General features: G+C 39.8%; 1 protein-coding gene across 1 annotated transcript in view; it reads right to left on the bottom strand.

Annotated features, from left to right (window-relative positions):
• Positions 1-4073: 4073 nt before the first annotated feature.
• Positions 4074-19489, bottom strand: part of asb3 (ankyrin repeat and SOCS box containing 3) — a 93399-nt gene continuing 77983 nt past the window's right edge. The window contains exon 11 of the mRNA XM_063055866.1: positions 4074-4567. The gene's annotated coding sequence lies outside the window, so the exon portion shown is untranslated. The remainder of the gene's footprint in view (positions 4568-19489) is intronic.

Genomic DNA, 19489 nt, shown 5'->3' on the forward strand with positions numbered 1-19489 from the left:
GTGAGGTTATCCACTTTGGTGGCAAGAACAGGAAAACAGATTATTATCTGAATGGTGGCCGATTAGGAAAAGGGGAGGTGCAATGAGACCTGGGTGTCATTGTACACCAGTCATTGAAAGTGGGCCTGCAGGTACAGCGGGCGGTGAAAAAGGCGAATGGTATGCTGGCATTCCTAGCAAGAGGATTTGAGTACAGGAGCAGGGAGGTACTACTGCAGTTGTACAAGGCCTTGGTGAGACCACACCTGGAGTATTGTGTGCAGTTTTGGTCCCCTAATCTGAGGAAAGACATTCTTGCCATAGAGGGAGTATAAAGAAGTTTCACCAGATTGATTCCTGAGATGGCAGGACTTTCATATGATGGAAGATTGGATCGACTAGGCTTATACTCTCTGGAATTTAGAAGATTGAGGGGGGATCTGATTGAAACATATAAAATCCTAAAGGGATTGGACAGACTAGATGCAGGAAGATTGTTCCCAATGTTGGGGAAGTCCAGAATGAGGGGGTCACAATTTGAGAATAAAGGTGAAGCCTTTTAGGACAGAGATGAGGAAAAACTTCTTCACACAGAGAGTGGTGAATCTGTGGAATTCTCTGCCACAGGAAACAGTTGAGGCCAGTTCATTGGCTATAGTTAGGAGGAAGTTAGATATCACCCTTGTGGATGAGGGGGTATGGAGAGAAGGCAGGTACAGGGGTTCTGAGTTGGATGATCAGCCATGATCGTACTGAATGGTGGTGCAGGCTCAAAGGGCTGAATGGCCTACTCCTGCACCTATTTTCTATGTTGCTATATGACTTCTAAAACCAATTGGCTGCACCAGTGTTGATTTGGTGTGTCATATTAAAGGGGGTGAATACTTATGCAATCAATTATTTTGTGTTTTATATTTGTAATTTATTTAGATCAATTTATAGAGATCTATTTTCACTTTGACACAAAAGTCTTTTTTTTCTGTTAATCAGTGTCAAAAAATGCCAATTTGAATGAACTGTGATTCAATGTTGTAAAACAATAAAAAAAAACATCCAAGGGGGAATGAATACTTTTTATAGGCATTGTATAGGCTGGTGACCCTGATATCAATAGTGGGAAAGTTATTGGAAGGTATTCTGAGGGATTGGATATATAAATATTTGGATAGACATGGACTGATTAAGGATGGTCAGCATAGCTTCATGCCTAGTACTCATGTCAAACCAATCTTATAGCTTTTCAAGGAAGTTTTCAGTAAAGTTGATGAAGGCAAGGCAGTGGATGTTGTCTTCATGGACCTTAGTAAGCCATTTAGCAAGGTCCCACATAGCAGGTTGTTCAGTCGCTCAGCATTCAAGATGAGGTAGTAAATTGGGTTAGACATTGGCTTTGTGGGAGAAGCCAGGGAGTGATAGCAGATGTTTGCCTCTCTGACTGCAGGCCTGTGATTATTGGTGTGATATCATCTCATCTATATCAACGATCTGGTTAACTGGATCAATAAATTTGCAGATGACACCAAGACTGGGAGTGTAGTGGACAAAGAGGAAGGCTATCATGTGTTGCAGCGATCAGGACCAGCTGGAAAAAGTGGGATGAATGTCTTACATAGTAAGTGGATGGGCACTGAGGAGTGTAGTAGAACAAAGGGGTCTGGGAATACAGATCCATAATTTGTTGAAAGTGGCAACACAGGTAGATGGGGTCATTAAAAATGCTTTTGGCACATTAGCCTTCATAAAACAAAGTATTCAGTACAGGAGATGAGATGTCATGTTGAAGTTGTACAAGACGTTGATGAGGCTTACTTTAGAGTATTGCGTGCAGTTTTGGTCACCTACCTACAGGAAAGATGTAAATAAGGTTGAAAGAGTGCAGAGAAAATTTACAAGGATGTTGCCAGGTCTGGAGGACCTGAGTTAGAAGGAAAGGTTGAATAGGTTAGGACTATACTCAGTGGAATGTAGAAGACTGAGAGGAGATTTGAAAGAGGTTTTAAAAAAAATTGAGGGCTATTGATAGGGTAAATGCAAGCAAGCTTTTTCCATTGAGGTTTGGTGAGACTCCAACCAATGGTCATGGGTTAAGGGTGCAAGGTGAAACGTTTAAGGGGGACATGAGGGGAAACTTCACTCAGAGGATTGTGAGAGTGTGGAACAACCTGCCAGCACAAGTGGTGAAGGCAAGCTTGATTTCAATGTTTAAGAGTGTTTGGATAGGTACATGCATGGCGGGGTTAAGGAGGGCTATGGTCCTGATGCAGATGGATGGGAGTAGGCAGTTTAAATGGTTTGGCACAGACTGGATGGGTCAAATGTTTCTGTGCTGTACTTTTCTGTTACTCTATGACTCTATATATTATGGTCTAAATAGGGTGAAGGTGATGGGGAAAAAAGAGAATAGATCACAGGGAAATAGTTGAGGAATGGGATTAATGTGACTGCCCTGAGACCTGAAGTAAATTAAATGGACTAAATAACTCTCTTTTATTTTCTTTGAAAAGACCTCAGATCTTCATGACAAGCCATCAATGAATGTCATACACTAAAATCATGTCTCAGCACAGAACATTGCTTTACAATCATTCACTTTTTTTTATAAAAAACTGCTAAGATGGTAGAAGATACGCTTCTGGATAGGGAAGAAGTTAAAAATTGGAAGCACAGCATGACAGTTGTCATCAATGCAGAAAGAAAACCAGCTTCAGGTCTGCACCCTTCCTTGGAACAATGATTAATACAAGTTTGAAGAGCACTTCCTGAAATATCATTAAACAGTTGAACAGTAAAACCTGACCAAGTACGATTAATATTTAGGGGACTTCAAAAATACTTGAACAATGTAAGGAATGACTTCAAAGAAGGGCCAACTTGGCAGAACTTGTATTCAACTTGAAGGCAGAGTACAAGATTAATGACAGAGTTATTAGCAGTGTGCTCAAGTTGATAGCATGGTTAAGAAGGCATTTGGTATTGTTGGCCTTCATTAGTCGGGGGGCTGAGTTCAAAAGTCATGAGGTAATGTTGCAAGTCTTTAAAACTGGTTAGACTATGCTTGGAGTGTTGTGTTCAGTTCTGGTCACCTCACTATAGGAAGAATGTGGAAGCATTAGAGGCTGAAGAGATCTACCTGAATTAGAGACCATGTTTTATGAAGAAAGATTGTGGGAGCTAATGCTTTTCTCTTTGGAGCAAAGAAGGATGAGATGCGATGGGACAGGGGTGCATGATAGCGTAGCAGTTAGTGCAGTCACTCTATAACGCCTGTGATCTCCAATCAGAATTTGATTTCTGCAAGGAGTCTGTATATTCTCCCAAAGACCACCTGGTATTCTTCCGGGTGCTCTGGTTTCCTCCCACATTCCAAAGACAGCGATATGTTATGTTGGCACCCCAGCACAATCCTTGCCAATTTGATACCTGTGACAAATAAAGCTAATATTTTTCTTTAAATAAGATTATAAGAGGCATAAGTAGAGTAGTCAGCCAGCAACCTTTTCCCAGAGTGGCCATGGCTAATAGCAGTGGAGATCCTTTTATGGTCAAACAAGAAAAAGTCTGCAGATGCTGAAAATCCAAAGCAACACACAGAAAATGCTGAAGGAACTCAGCAGGCCAGGCAGCATCTATGGAAAAGAGTAGAGTTAACGTTTCAGACCAAGACCTACCTTCAGGACTGGGTGATTTCATCCTTTTAAGGTGACTGAAGGAAAGTTTAGATGGCATGTCAGTCATAAGTGGCCTGAATATAGTGGCAGAGGCAGATGCATTAGGGTTATTTAAGATGCTCTTGGATAGGTACATGGATGAAAGAACAATGGAAGGCTATGGTCTATGTGGGAGGGAAAGATTATATTGATTGTCGAACAGTTTATAAGGTCAGCACAACATTGTGGACCACAGGGCTCGTTCTATACTGTACTGTTCTATGTTCTATTTTCAATATTTTTCCTTGTATATCTGAATTTTATACACCTTTTCCTTTCTGTCTAGGATTGCTCATTTAATTAGCTTAATTTTAATTATGTATGGAGGTACAAGAGACTACAGGTGCTTGAACTCAGCGGGTCATACAGCATCCATGGAAGCAAAGAAACTGACATTTCGGGTTGAAATTATCAATTTTAATTAAGTGTTATCAACAGATACTTGAGCTTTAATCATTGTATTCACAGTGGTTATTAATACACACCTTTGTAAACAAAGAGAAAGTAATATTGTTTTCAAAAGGATCATCTTGTTATCCAAAGAAAATTTAATTCATTTTTGGCCTTAAATACTTCTGTAGACTTTTTACATCTCCCAAACATTCTAACGTTATCTTAATTCTCATTTCCTCCCTCCCCAAGAAAAGCAACAGAGCAGCATTAGAGAAAAGAAAAATCCTTTACTTTATATTTCCAATTGTCCAAATGATAATACTAGTAAATTATCAATGCAAATCAATCTTTCTCAATTAACTTACAACACAAAAATAGCACAAAGAAAATGCCACTGTGGGTGAGCTTTGGGAATCTTGGATCCAGTCTCCATTTTCTTGAATGCAGATGATATTTCTATTCACGATGTCTCATGCCATTCATATTTTCTGAAAATGTCAAAAGGTTTAACATCATCCAGTCAAATACTTATATATCAATCATTTATTACCTTTTCATATAAGCTTAAAAATCAATGACTAGCCATTCAACCCTAGGGAGCATATTTCAAACAGAACCACACTCAAAATACATACAGTACTCATTTTCTGCAGGCAGCATTAGAAGATGGTAATCACGGGTGAAACCTAGAACAATGTCCTCTTTAATCAGAGTTAATGAGGTCAAATAATAGTCTTATCATTGTCCTAGCCAAGGTTAACATTAGGGGAGTAGAGCATATTTGAACTTTCACTTATCCTATCCTAAATAGTTAACCCTGATATACCCTAATATTTAAGTGTCATTTTAATATTGCCTGCTTAATTTGTTAGGCATCTTCAGTTTACAATCAACTTTAAAAAATTAATTCCATGACTTTGATAGTTTGTCTTGCAATGATTATAGATTTGTTTGAAAATTCAATTTAAGATCATTGCAGTCAACGGTACATTAAATTTGGTTAACTACAAGGGCCAAGATACGTAATTACACTTGAGAACATCTGCTAAAATAGTGCTGTGAAAGGGAGCTATACTAGTTGTTTCAATGCCTGTGGGGGATGATTTGTATGTTCAAAGCATATTTATTATCAAATTTATTATATGTGCAATTCTTTATGAGTAAACATGGCACGATCTACGCTTTCCAACCATCTGGCTTCACCTAACATCTTCCAGCTGGCCTCTTCCCTTCCACCCACCATTTTTTATTCTGCCATCTTCCCCTTTCCTTATCAGCCCTGAAGAAGGGTTTCAGCCCAAAAACATCAACTTATAATCTCCCAGAGTCCACTTAGCTCTCTTATCAGCTTCTTCCTTCTTTGCCCTTGACCTTTCCAACCCACCTGGCTTCACCCATCACCTACTTTGTATCTCGGCCCGAAACACCGACTGTACCTTCTTTTCCGTAGATGCTGCTGTCCTGCTGAGTTCTTCCAGAATTTTGTGTGTGTTGCTTTGGATTTCCAGCACCTGCAGACTTTCACAGGTTTATGATTTGTGATCTTTTGGGGTTTGAAGGCCTCAAGAAGGAATTCATGAACCAACCTGTTCTACTGCATTTTCCTACTTAGGTAAAGTTAGGTAAGATTCTCACCTGGTACCACTGCTAGGAGGAATGGCTGTAAGGAGATGCAGGATGGGCACAGCCCTGCTCCTTCAACATCTCACTGGAGATTATTATGGCAAAGGTGAACAGCTGGAGAGAAGACTAGTGGCCTCAATGTCTTCATTCCTTGACCCACGATCAGAGGTTTGGTGCACTTTTACATTTGAGTTGAACATCAGGTTACCACAAGAAGAAAGTATTTTTAGTCAGTGTGTAGTGAATTATCTGCAGAGTAACCTATACATCAACCCTTTTTAATATTTACAGGATTTCAATTCCTAAGGACTGCTTCCAAAGTTTAAGAAATTTCATTCTGAATCAAAAGGTAAATTTTGCCAATAATGCTAAAGTATGCATGGAAATACAAAATTCAGTCTGTTAAGTTAACTGGAATCTGCAGAAAATATTTACATAAGACTATAAGACATAGGAGCAGAATTGGGCCTTTCAGCCCATCGAGCCTGTTCCATCATGGCTAATCCCAGATCCCACTCAACCCCATATCATTTGATGCCCTGACCGATCAGGAAACGATCAACCTCCACCTTAAATATACACACAGACTTAGCCTCCACCACACCATTTACCCTGTAACCTTGTGCAGGTTGTCAGGGAATATTCTGGAGTTATGTGAATATAGCAGATAGTAATTCAAACAAGAACCAGGCTTCAGTTTTTATTAAAAATGTAGGTAAGCTCAGGAAGTTTGCAATTAACCTTCAGATTTTTGGTGATTGCAAACAGGAAATTGAAGTTCAAAGCACAGGCTGTTCCACAGATTGAAAGATTGTATATGCATAAGCCAAATGTTAAGACAATGGGGCTGTGTTAATTGGCTTGCATAGAACAAGGCAATATGGTTGTTATTTGCACCATTGTGACTTGAGTGCAAGCTGGCAGACCAGACGGATGTTGTCACTTAACATACCAAACATGGTCACAGGTATAGGCAATCAATAGTTTTTAGGTATTTACCATATTTGTGTACTCTGAGATGACATTAATTTTGGGTGTCATGCTCTTGGTTGTCAAAAGGCTTTAGAATATTTGTGTTACTTAGTTTCTTCCAAAGGCATTCAGACATTCAGAGGTGTCTTACAGTTACAAAGTGCTTCCAATATGTATCTATTAGTCAACCCAAAGGCCTGAAGTGAACAATGTCATTGTAGCTATTGAAATTGTGTTGAATCACTGACTGTTAACTTTGATCTTAAGTGTATAAAAATGTGATGTACCTTTGAGTTTGTGAGCCTCTACTGACAGTGTCTCCAGAATGATGCCTGCTTGTTGTGCTGAATGAAGACGTCAATATCAGCAGCTTCAGTGTCTCTCCTCTCTCACAGTCACAGCACAGGGAAACCCAGCAGCCTCACTGCCACCACCCAGCCCCATCAGTTTACTTTGCCCTTCCCCACCTACCCTAGTACCCATGCCACATCCTATCACTCTCCGCTGGAATTCATACTGCATAACAATTTCATCTTGTCAGTATAACACCACTGCCCTAACCACACCATCAAGAGGCTCCATCCAACACACTGCCAAGCTTCTGCTCTTGTCAGCCTAATGCTGGCCCTCTGCCCCATCACTCCTTCTAGGGTCTGTACCCTGCTCCACCATCCACACTGATGGTCCTCTGCCCATTTCCATTGTTACCAGCTTCCTACCACCAATATTGGTTCCCTGTTCCCTCCAGAAAACAACCAGAGAGAGATATATCTGTGGTCTCGGGCCAGCAGATCAATTGTTTTGTAGCTCAGGACCATCACAAACAAAGTGGGCCAAGATATCCTCTACATGGTTGAATTCTGGACAACAGTAGACTTGTTAAATCAGTGCTTTCTGTCGTCACTAAGCTCAAAACCACATCACTACAAAAGGCCAAAGACCAGGTAAGATGCCCAAAAATTGAGTCAATGTGAAAAGAATGATGTAGAAAAAAGGTGATTCCTGCTGCAATGTTCTCCGGCAACAACAGAAGAATGGCAAAACTATATTTTTATTAGGGAAGTTAAGAGATTCTTTAAAATAATCTATGATTAATGTGTGTCTAATTATACAATGAAATGCAGATTCCTGGTGGGTTTTAATTGCACTGTTAACCATGAGCAGGCCAGATAAAGCTGCAACTCCGAAACTTAGAATATATGAATAGAGGAGTGGAGTTGATTACATTAATGAATGTATTTGATCTAATATATTGGTTCAGCCCTGTTTTGTTCTGTTTTTTTTTTGGGGGGGGGGAGGTTCTTTGTGATTTTTTTTTCTCCATGATTAATTATATCAGGAGTTTGGAAATTTATTACACTTGTACAATTTGTAGTTTCTCTTGTATATGTTTATTACCAATAATGCAATTCCAATCTCTTTATATCACTATTGTTATTACGTTTACGAACTTGAAAACTAATAAGAAGATTTAAAAAGAAAGAAAGCTGCAGCGTCGACTGTAGTCTTGTGCAGTTTGAAAATCAGAAATGCGTGAACAGCCGGATGCCAGTGTGTACAATCTGATGCTCTGCTATGGCTATGGCAGGTTCAAAAGGATCACACGTGGGACAAAGATGAAGCACCAACTTGGTCCAGTAGAATCCAGCCCATTATTTTACGAAGATCTCAAGGAAACCAACTTGCTTGTAATAGTAGGTGGTCCAATGGAAATAGCTTTACCTTAATAACTTCAAATAATATGCTTTTAAATTTTCATATTTTTAAATCCCCTTGTCCATATTTTTGTCATCTCCAGTCCCTGCTTCAGAACACTCTTCCTGTTTGTTTTTGTTTTTTTTTAATTTCCTTATCACAACACTTAAGGAGGACATTTTGTCCTCAGGCCCATACTTCCTCCCAGGGGAGCAATCCCATCAGTCTCTTTCCTTGTACCTGTGTTGTTCTGCAGCTCTCTCACAGGCCCATCAACTCCCATTTGATTCTTCCCTACACAAAGGGATAATTTACAGTATCCAATTAACATTCCAGTACATGTTTGCATGCAACGGGGAAATAAACCCAGGGTAGACACTACCTCACTTTTTAAAATATACAATATTTCTGATTTTGCAAGTGTTTAAATCTATTCAATATACATATACTGTAATTGATTTACTTATTATTATTACTATTATTTATTTTTTCTTTTTCTCTTCTATATTATGTATTGCATTGAACTGCTGCTGCTAAGTTAACAAATTTCACGTCACATGCCAGTGATAATAAACCTGACTTTGATTCTGAGATTCCAAAAGATAAATAAAAATTTTTAAACTCCATGTTTTGCCAGGTATGTCAGTAAAGGATACACAGAATCATTTACCAATTGTTGTGTACAATATTCAGCTTTCTAGTTCATTATAATCCACAAAAGCTTACAAAATATACCTATAATCATCCTTGCCTAATAACCACCCCCACCCCCCTGCAAAAAAAAGGCTTACTTTTAGAGGCTCATTAAGGAGGAAGCCAGCAACTGGTGCAATCATTAAGAACTTGTGTTGTTGATTGATATGATCTATTTTTATCCAGGGCTACATCAATTTTTACACTGTCAGGGCTTTGAGGGACCTGCGCACATGATGGGTGTCATGGTAGCACTACTACAGCCTAGGGCATTGGAGTTCAGAGTTCAATTCCAGCACCGTCTGTAAGAAAATTTGTATGTTCTTCCAGCGTGCATGTGGGTTTCCTCCTACAGTCCAAAGACCTATCAGTTAGTATGTTAATTGTTCATTGTAAATTGTCCTGCGATTATGCTAGGATTAAATTGTTAAGTTGCTGGACTCTTAAGAAAATCTTGCATCAACTACATTAGGTCCCCTATTTAAAGTCACTTCACATGTTTCACCTACACATGAATATCAGACTTTTCCTTGGAAAAACCTTTAGTCTCATGACTTATCAGAGGGTGTGATCTGATATAGAACAATGTCAAGTGAAAGCACAACCTTTCTTGCAGGGATGGGATGATAAAAAAAGAGGACTTGGGGTTAAGAGGAGGGAGTTTAAAAGGGACATCAAGAGCAACCTATTCACACAAAGGGTGGGCTGTATTTGGAATGAGGTGCAGAAATAAGATTTAGGGTTGCTGATGTGTCCACTGTGCAACACACACAAAATGCTGGTAGAACGCAGCAGGGCAGGCAGCATCTATAGAAAGAGGTACAGTTGATGTTTTGGGCTGAGACCCTTCGTCAGGACTAACCGAAAGAAGGGATAGTAAGAGAATTGAAAGTGGGAGGGGAAGGGGGAGATCCACCAGCATTTCGTGTGTGTGTTGCTTGAATTTCCAGCTTCTGCAGATTTCCTCGTGTCCACTGTGCATTAGGGTTAGGGTTAAAGTATGGCAGGCATATTAACAACACTTAAAAGCCATCTAGATAAGTATATGGATAAGAGAGGCTATGGCACATGGATAAATTGGACTAGCTCTGTATAGTCTGCATGCATGAGTGGCGAAGGGCCTGTTTGCATGCTGTATGGCTCTAAGAGATGGAATTGAATCAATAGCTATTGTCTATACCATTTCCTTTCACTTTCCACTGCCCCAAACTGCACATAAAAATTAAATATATAAATGTTTACAGCATACTAAGTTCCCAGAGAACTTCAGATTCAATAAACTAATCTCTTTAGAATTCAATAGTCATTTAAGAAATATTTATTACAACTGATTAAAAAGAAAGATGATCTGAAGTGCTGATGTAATTTCTAATAAAATAAATATCCATTTGATACTGTAGGTTTATTGGAAATTGAACGTGAGAGTGTTAACAGATTTGATCATCCATAAATTGACCTCAATTGAATACTGCAGGAGCAATTACGAGTTGCTGTCATCAGAAAATCAGTAACTCAGAAACATTATTCTTGTTTATTTCACTTACTATCCATTGTTCCATTAAATAGCCACAACATGACAGTGTGCACAGTGAATTCAGTTATACAAGACATTGGTGAGGCCTCACTTAGAATATTATATAGAGTTATTCATTATAGGAACGATCACATTAAACTAGAAGGAGCACAAAACATATTTACCAGGATGATGCTTGGACTTGGGGGCCTATGTAACAAGGGGAGGTTACATAGAATAGGATTTTATTCCCTGGAATTTAGGACACTGAGCAGTGACCCGACAGAGCATGCAAGATCATGAGGGGCATAGAAAATGTGAAAATACAGCCTTTTTGCCAGGGAGAGGCAGCTAAAACAAGAGGGCACTGGCTTAAGATCAGAAGCAAGAGATTTAAATGGGACATCAGGGAGCAGCTTCATGCAAAGGGTGGTGGGTATTTTGGACTGTGACACCAGGGTAGTGATCGAGGCAGGCATATCAGCAACATTTAGAAGCCATTTAGATATATACATGGATGGGATTAAACAAGAAACAATACATTAAAATATATATATATATATACACATTCTTTTATTGTAATTTATAGTTTTTTTATGTTGCACTGTACTGCTGCGACAAAACAACAAATACACCAATGATTTTAAAGCTAATTCTGATGGGCAAGGTTTAAAGGGCTCATAGAAATTGCATGCAGATGAGAATAGCTCACTGAGCCAGTCACAATGGATGAGATGGGCTAAAGAGCCTGCTTCCATACTGTAAATTGGTAAATTGGATTATTATTACACCAAGGTGCAGTGAAAACCATGTCTTGTATACTGTTCATACAGATCAACTCATTTCAACAGTGCATTGAGGTAGTCTAAGGTAAAATAATAAAAGTGCAGAACGAAGTGCATCATCTCCTCAGGCAGTCACTTAGGATTGAACATGACTTACTTCCACTAGCGCTTTGTGGGTTCTGCGGTGGTCACTACACGTATGGTAACCTTACAGAGGTAGATGGGGGTGGCTGATGGTGGGTAGTTTGTGAGATAGTCCATTCCTCATGCTGCTTACATAGGGCCTCAGTGTGCTCACCAAGCAGGGACCCAAGCTTTTCAATCACATTTCAAATGTTCCCTCTCCACTTTGAGTGCTCACAGGACAATCTTTTCCCCCCACTGTTAATCCTTTTCTATAGTACAGCTGGGAATAGAGCATTCATTTCTGGAGCGTGGTTCTGGATATCTGAATGCTATGGTCAGTTGACTGTAATGTGGCCCTTGTACTTAGAAGGGAGAAGACTAATGTTGGTTTGCTTATACTTCCAGTAAATTTGTAAGATCTTGTGGGTAGAGCATTGGTAGTATTTTTGCAGTGTCTCAAGATGTCTGCTGCAGGCTTCAAAAGTATATAAGGTTAGGGAATCATTGCTGCCCAGTTGATCATAAATGTTGTGCCAGGTCTGAAGTCTTTGTCTACAAATACCCTCTTTATTACATTGACTGAAGCCTGTGTTTGTGTACGGCAGATAGACTGAATTGAATCACGATATCTGCCTTCACAAAGGATGGCTCCTGAGAAATGTCGAGTCTCAACTTTCATTTAGTTTTGGAGATAGGTGTGTACAACAGGCAGAGGTTTGAAGAATATTTTCAGTTTAAGGCTCATCCTCTTGGGCGTATTAGGATGTTCCAAGCCTGCGCAAATGCTGAAATACTCAAGATGGTAATCATGATTCTGGAGTACAATAGGATGTTGGGCATGTCAAGTAGGCTGATAATGAATCAGGGACAAAGACTCAGCAAGATCAACAAGAAAAATAAATCACAGAGAAAATAATTGTACTAAAGTGTGACAAACTTCAAGGACAAGATAGTCATCATTCCACTTTGAAATATTTGTATTTATATTCTTCTTATTGAAAATTCCACCTCACTGAGCTCTATACAAAAGATTAGAAGAGAAAGCCAGGAAATTTTAAACTAGTTAATTACTATTCTACAAATTCCTTGAGTAGACAGTTAAAGATAAAGATAGAGAGAGAGATAAATATATATATATATATATATATATTTTATATGTAGAGACAAGGTTCTGCATAGGGAGATAGGTACTAAGTTAAAGAACAGGACCTCCAGGATTGTGATCTCAGAACTGTTACCCATACCACATGCTAGTGAGGCTAGAATTAGGAAGATTATACAGTTTATAATGTGACTAAGGATTTGTTGCAGGAGGGAAAGCATAAGATTTTTGGATCATTGGGCTCTCTTCCAGGGAAGGCGGGACCTGTACAGAAGGGATAGTTTGCTCCCGAACTGGAGGGAGACTAATATCCTTGCGGGAAAGTTTGTTAATGCTGCACGGTGGAGTTTAAACTAGAGTTGCAGGGGGATGGGAACCAGAGAGCCAGAATAGTTAGTTAGAGGAGAGGCTGTGAAGGCAGATGGTGGTAAGAGCTCAGACAAAATTAGGAATCAAAAGGTTGAGCATGGTGTGACTAGTATCCTGTGCTGCCTATATTTCAATGGAAGAACTATCATAGTCAAGGCAGATAATCATGCTGAAAATGAAGTAGTTGATTTATAAACAGAGGCAATGTGTAGTGAGGAGAGGTTGTTGATGGGGCAAAACTGCAGTCAACAAGATGAGTTGTAACATAAAAGGTCAGGAAGAGTGAATACAGAACTGAAGGTGTTGTATCTGAATGCGCGCAGTATACGGAATAAGGTAGATGAACTAGCAGCAGCACAGTTGCAGATTGCCAGGTATGATGTTGAAAACATCACTGAATCGTGGCTGAAAGAAGGCTACAGTTGGGAGTTTATTGTCCACAGATACACATTGTATCAAAAGGAGGGGCAAAAAGGCAGAGGAGGTGGCGTTGCTCTTTTTTTAAAAATTAAAGTATATCATTAGAAAGGTGGCGTAGGGTCAGAAAGTGTTGAATCATTATGGCTAGAAGTAAGGAACTGCAAGGATAAAAAGACCATCGTGAGAGTTGTATACACATCCCCAAACAGTAGTAAGGTTGTAGTCTACAAATTACAATGGGAGATAGAAAATGTACGCCAAAGGGCAATATCACAAAAGTCATGGGAGATTTCAATATGCAGGTAGATGGAGAAAATCAGGTTGGGGCAGGATTCCAGGAGGGGGAAATTCTAGAGTGCCTACGAGCTGGTTTTACAGAACAGCTTGTGGTTGAGCCCACCAGGGGATCAGCTACTCTGGATTGGGTATTGTGCAATGAAACATAATTGACCAGAAAATTTTTAGGAGAAACTAAAGTCAGATGAATCAGTATTACAGTGGAGTAAAGAGAATTAGAGATGCATGAGAGAGGAGTTGGCCAGAATTGATTAGAAAAGAACACTGGCTGGGATGATGGCAGAGCAGCAATGGCTGGAATTCCTGGAAGCAACTTGGAAGGCAATTTGTATACATCACAAAAAGGAAGAATTATTCTCAGGGATTGATGATGCAACAGTAGCTGGCAAGAGAAGTCCAAAGCCAACATAAAAACCAAAGAAAGGGCATATAATAGAGCAAAAAATAGTGGGAAGCTAGAGGATTGGGAAATTTTTACAAACCAACAGAAGGCAACTAAATAAGTAATTAAAAAGGTAAAGATTCTTCAGAAGCTAAAGAAAGTAAGCTAACCAATATAATATTAAAGAGGATACCAGAAGTTTCTTCAGATACATAAAGCGTAAAAGAGAGGTGAGAGTGAGTATTGGACTGCTGGAAAACAATGATGGAGAGGTAGTAAAGTGGGAGAATGAAATGACAGATGAACTGAATAAGTATTTTGTGGAAGACTCTAGTAGTATGATGGAAATTTCAGGTATTGGGGTCATGAAGTGTGTGAAGTTACCATAACTAGAGAGAAGGTTCTTCAGGAACAAAAAGGTCTGAAGGTAGATAAGTCACTTGGACCAAATGGTGTACACCCTAGGGTTCTGAAAGCGGTAGCTGCAGAGCTCGAGGAGACATTAGTAATGATCTTTCAGGAATTGAGAGATTCTGGAATAGTTCCAGAAGACTGGAAAATTGCAAATGTCACTACACTCTTCAAGAAGGGAGAGAGGCAAGAGAAAGGAAACTCTAGGTCAGTTAGTCTGACCTCAGTGGTTGGTTGGGAAGATGTTGAAGTCGATTATTAAGGATGCGGTTTCAGGGTACTTGGAGGCACGTTATAAAATAGGCCATAGTCAATGTGGTTTCCTCAAGGGAAAATCTTGCCTTACAATTCTGTTGGAATTCTTTTAATAACAAGCAGGATAGACAAAGGAGAATGAGTTGTTGTAAATTTGGATTTTCAGAAGGCCTTTGATAGGGTGCAACATATGAGGCTGCTTAACAAGTGATCAGCCCATTGTATTACAGGAAAGATTCTAGTATGGATAAAGCAGTGGCTGATTGGCAAGTGGCAAAGAGTGGGAATAAAGGGAACCTTTAAGGTTGGCTGCCGGTGACTAGTGGTGTTCCTCAGGGGTCTGTGTTGGGACCAATTCTTTCTGGGTTGTATGTCAATGATTTGGATGATCGAATTGATGGCTTTGTTGCAAAGTTTGCAGACGATGTGGCGATAGGTGAAGGAACAGGTAGCTTTGAGGAAGTAGAGAGGCTACAGAAGGATGTACACAGATTAGCAGAATGGGCAAAGGGCAGATGGAATACAGCGTTGGGAAGTGTATGGTCATGCACTTTGGTAGAACAAATGAAAGGGTTGACTATTTTCTAAATGAAGAGAAGATACAAAAATCTGAGGTGCAAAGGGACCAGGGAGCCTTTGTGTACGATTCCCTAGAGGTTAATTTGCGGGTCGAGTCTGTGGTGAAGGCGGCAAATGCAATGTTAGCACTCATTTCAAGAAGACTAGAATATAAACGGATATAATGTTGAGACTTTATAAAGCACAGATGAGGTCTCACTTGGAGTATTGTGAGCAGATTTGAGTCCCTTCCTTATCTTAGAAAGGATGTACTGAAACTGGAGAGGGTTCAAAGGAGGTTTACAAAAATGATTCCAGAATTGAATGAAGAGCATTTGATGGCTTTGGGCATGTAATCACTAGAATGCAGAAGAATGAGGGGTGACCTCATTGAAACCAATCGAATGGTGAAAGGCCTTGATAGAGTGGATGTGGAGAGGATGTTTCCTATGGTGGGAGACTGTAAGACCAGAGGACACAGCCTCAGAAGAGAGGAGCACCCTTTTAGAATGGAGATGAGGAGGAATTTCTTTCGTCAAAGAGTGGTGAATCTGTGGAATTCTTTGCCACAGGCAACTGTGGAGGCAAGTCTTTAAGTATATTTAAGGCAGAGGTTGATAGATTCTTGATTGGTCAGGGCATGAACGGATGTGGGGAGAAGGCAGGAGACTGGGGCTGAGTGGAAAATTGGATCAGCCATGATGAAATGGTGGAGCAGACTCAACAGGCCAAATGGCTTAATTCTGCTCCTATATCCTATGGTCTTATTATCTAAAGTCTACTATCATTACTTAAAAAGGCACTCAGTGATAAATTGCATAACCCATTATCCACTCTAACCTTCATACTGGGAAAATTACTGGAGGAGTGGAATTAAAAATAATCTCACATAATAATCATGGACTTGAAGGAAAGTCTGTGACCTCCTAACATGAATAAATTCTTTGAAGAGATATCAAGAAAGATGAGGATAAAAAATTTCATGTGATTTATACGGATTTTGCCGGACTGATTCCTTGAATGGTAAACTTTCCATTTGACGAGAGATTAAGTAGACCGGGTCTGTAGCTCTCTAAGGTTTAAAAGAGGTGATCACAGTGAAACATATAAAATTCTTAAAAGGCTTTCCAAGATACAGTATGCTGTTTCCCCCGGATAAGGTTCCAGAACCAGAGTCAAAATTAGACATCTGCTGTTAATGATGGAGAAGATAAAATCTTTCTTCAGCCAGAAGGTACAACACTGTGCAAAAGTCTTAGGCACATATAAAGAAGAATCCTGTAAAGTGATGATACTTTCAAAAATAATGAAGTAAAAAGTTTCTAAATGTCAGAAATTGTACTATAAAAAACTAAATCAAATCAATAATTGATGTGACCACCCTTTGCCCCTTTAAAACTGCATCAATTCTCTTAGGTACATTGTCATACAGTTTTATCAGAAAATCAGCTGGTAAGTTGTTCCAAGCACCTTGGAGAAGTTGCCACAGTTCTTCGTCAGACTTTTGCTGTCTCACATGCTTCTATCTCTCCAGGTAATCTCAGCCTCGATGTTGTTGAGATCAGGGCTCCATGAAGGCCGAACCATCTAAAACCACATTTTTTAAAATTCTCAGGTGTCTAAGAATTTTTCACAGTACTGTATATGGGGTTCATTTTCCAAGCATATTCAAGACAGGAATACACTATTGTACATTAAGGGGATGAAGGAATATGGGATCCATTTAGAAAAGTAATACAAAGAGAAGAAATCAGTAAAGACCTTTTCCAATGGAGGGGACATGAAGGGTTGGGTTACTCCAGCTTCTGTTTCTTATAATTTGCCACAGGAAATATGGCACAGAATGTTAAACTCCTTGCAGTCACTGGGAAAGGAACAAGGTGGATCAGTGGCAGCAAAGAGTCCATTGGTCAATGTCTCCACTTCTTTCGTAAGAGATATTGATGCTAGACAAGTGTAGACGTGCATAATTAATAAGTTTGTAGGTAATACAAAAACATTGCTCATGCGATATAGCAAGGGAGAAAGTCAACAGGAAGATAGCAAAAAATATGCAGCAAAGTAGCAAATGGAATTTAACCTGAAATGTTAGGTAATGCAAGGACAAACCCTGTAATAATTGATACAATGTTATGCAAGGCAGAGAAACAATCTGAGGAATTTGGCAGGTCAAGCAACATCTGTAAAGTAGGAGGAATTGTTGGTGCTTTGGGTCAAAACATTGCATCTGGGAGTGCAGAAGGGAGATGGTCAGTATAAGTAGTGAGACAGAGGATAAAGGGGGCTGGCATGCAGTGAGGAGGGGAGGGTGGTGGTAGTTTTTAAGGACAACAGGCAAAATAAGCTCCAGCTAGGGGTGGGGTGGAATTGAATGTCCAGCCAGATGTCAGACTGGTAGCTCAGCATGGATGAAAGCTTGTGGCTCCCCCCACCCCCAGAGTCAGCAAGTTATTGGTGGGTTTTGGAGTCGGAGGTCCACGTGAGCAGGACGAATGATGTCTGATGGTCCTTTGGGTTTGTGAATCTGTTAGACCAGAGTTCAGGGCTTCCTGATTTGGGTCCCATCATTGGAGAGTCCGGAATTCACAGCCTAGTATTCAGTGATTGATGAGTCCTGGGGTTGTGATTGTGGGAGATTTTAATTTTCCACACATAGACTGGGAAGCCCATTCTGTAAAAGGGCTGGATGGTTTGGAGTTTGTCAAATGTGTGGAAGATAGTTTTTTGCAGCAATACAGAGAGGTACCAACTAGAGAAGGAGCAGTGTTGGCTCTCCTGTTAGGGAATGAGATAGGGCAGGTGATGGAGGTATGTGTTGGGGAGCGCTTCGGGTCCAGTGATCACAATACCATTAGTTTTAATATTATTATGGAGAAGGATAAGACTGGACCCAGGGTTGAGATTTTTGATTGGAGAAAGGCTAACTTTGAGGAGACGCAGAAGGATTTAGAAGGAGTGGATTGGGACAATTTGTTTTATGGGAAGGATGTAATAGAGAAATGGAGGTCATTTAACGGTAAAATTTTGAGGGTACAGGATCTTTATGTTCCTGTTAGGTTGCAAGGAAAGGTTAAAAGTTTGAGAGAGCCATGGTTTTCAAGAGATATATGAAACTTGGTTCAGAAAAAGAGAGGGATTTACAATAAATATAGGCAGCTTGGAGTTAATGAGATGCTTGAGGAATATAAAGAATGTAAAAAGAATCTGAAGAAATTAGAAAAGCTAAAAGAAGATACGAGGCAGCTTTAGCAAGTAAGGTGAAAATAAATCCAAAGGGTTTCTACAGTTATATACAAACCGTTTGTAAATAGCAAAAGGATAGTGAGGGATAAAATTGGTCCCTCAGAGAATCAGAGTGGACGGCTATGTGCGGAGCCAAAAGAGATGGGGGAGATTTTAAACAATTTCTTTTCTTTGGTATTCACTAAGGAGAAGGATATTGAATTGTGTAAGGTAAAGGAAACAAGAAGGGTAGTTATGGAAAGTATGACAATTAAAGAAGAGGAAGTAATGGCGCTTTTAAGGAATATAAAAGTGGATAAGTCTCCGGGTCTGGACAAGATATTCCCTAGGACCCTGAGGGAAGTTAGTGTGGAAATAACAGGGGCTCTGGCAGAAATATTTCAAATGTCATTAGAAACGGGGATGGTGCCGGAGGATTGGCATATTGCTCATGTGGTTCCATTGTTTAAAAAGGGTTCTAAGAGTAAACCTAGCAATTATCGGCCTGTGAGTTTGACGTCAGTGGTGGGTAAATTGATGGAAAGTATTCTTAGAGATGGTATATATAATTATCTGGATAGACAGGGTCTGATTAGGAACAGTCAACATGGATTTGTGTGTGGAAGGTCATGTTTGACAAATCTTATTGAATTTTTTGAACAGGTTACTAGGAAAGTTGACGAGGGTAAAGCGGTGGATGTTGTCTATATGGACTTCAGTAAGGTCTTTGACAAGGTTCCACATGGAGGGTTAGTTAAGAAGGTTCAATCGTTAGGCATTAATAGCGAAGTAGTAAAATGGATTCAGCAGTGGCTGGATGGGAGATGCCAGAGAGTAGTGGTGGATAACTGTGTATCAGATTGGAGAACGATGTGTAGCGGTGTGCCTCAGGGATCTGTGCTGGGTCCAATGTTGTTTGTCATATATATTAATGATCTGGATGATGGGATTAGTAAGTATGCAGATGATACTAAGATAGGTGGCGTT

This window comes from Mobula hypostoma, chromosome 8 (assembly GCF_963921235.1).
Source record: "Mobula hypostoma chromosome 8, sMobHyp1.1, whole genome shotgun sequence".
Taxonomy (NCBI): Eukaryota; Metazoa; Chordata; class Chondrichthyes; order Myliobatiformes; family Myliobatidae; genus Mobula; species Mobula hypostoma.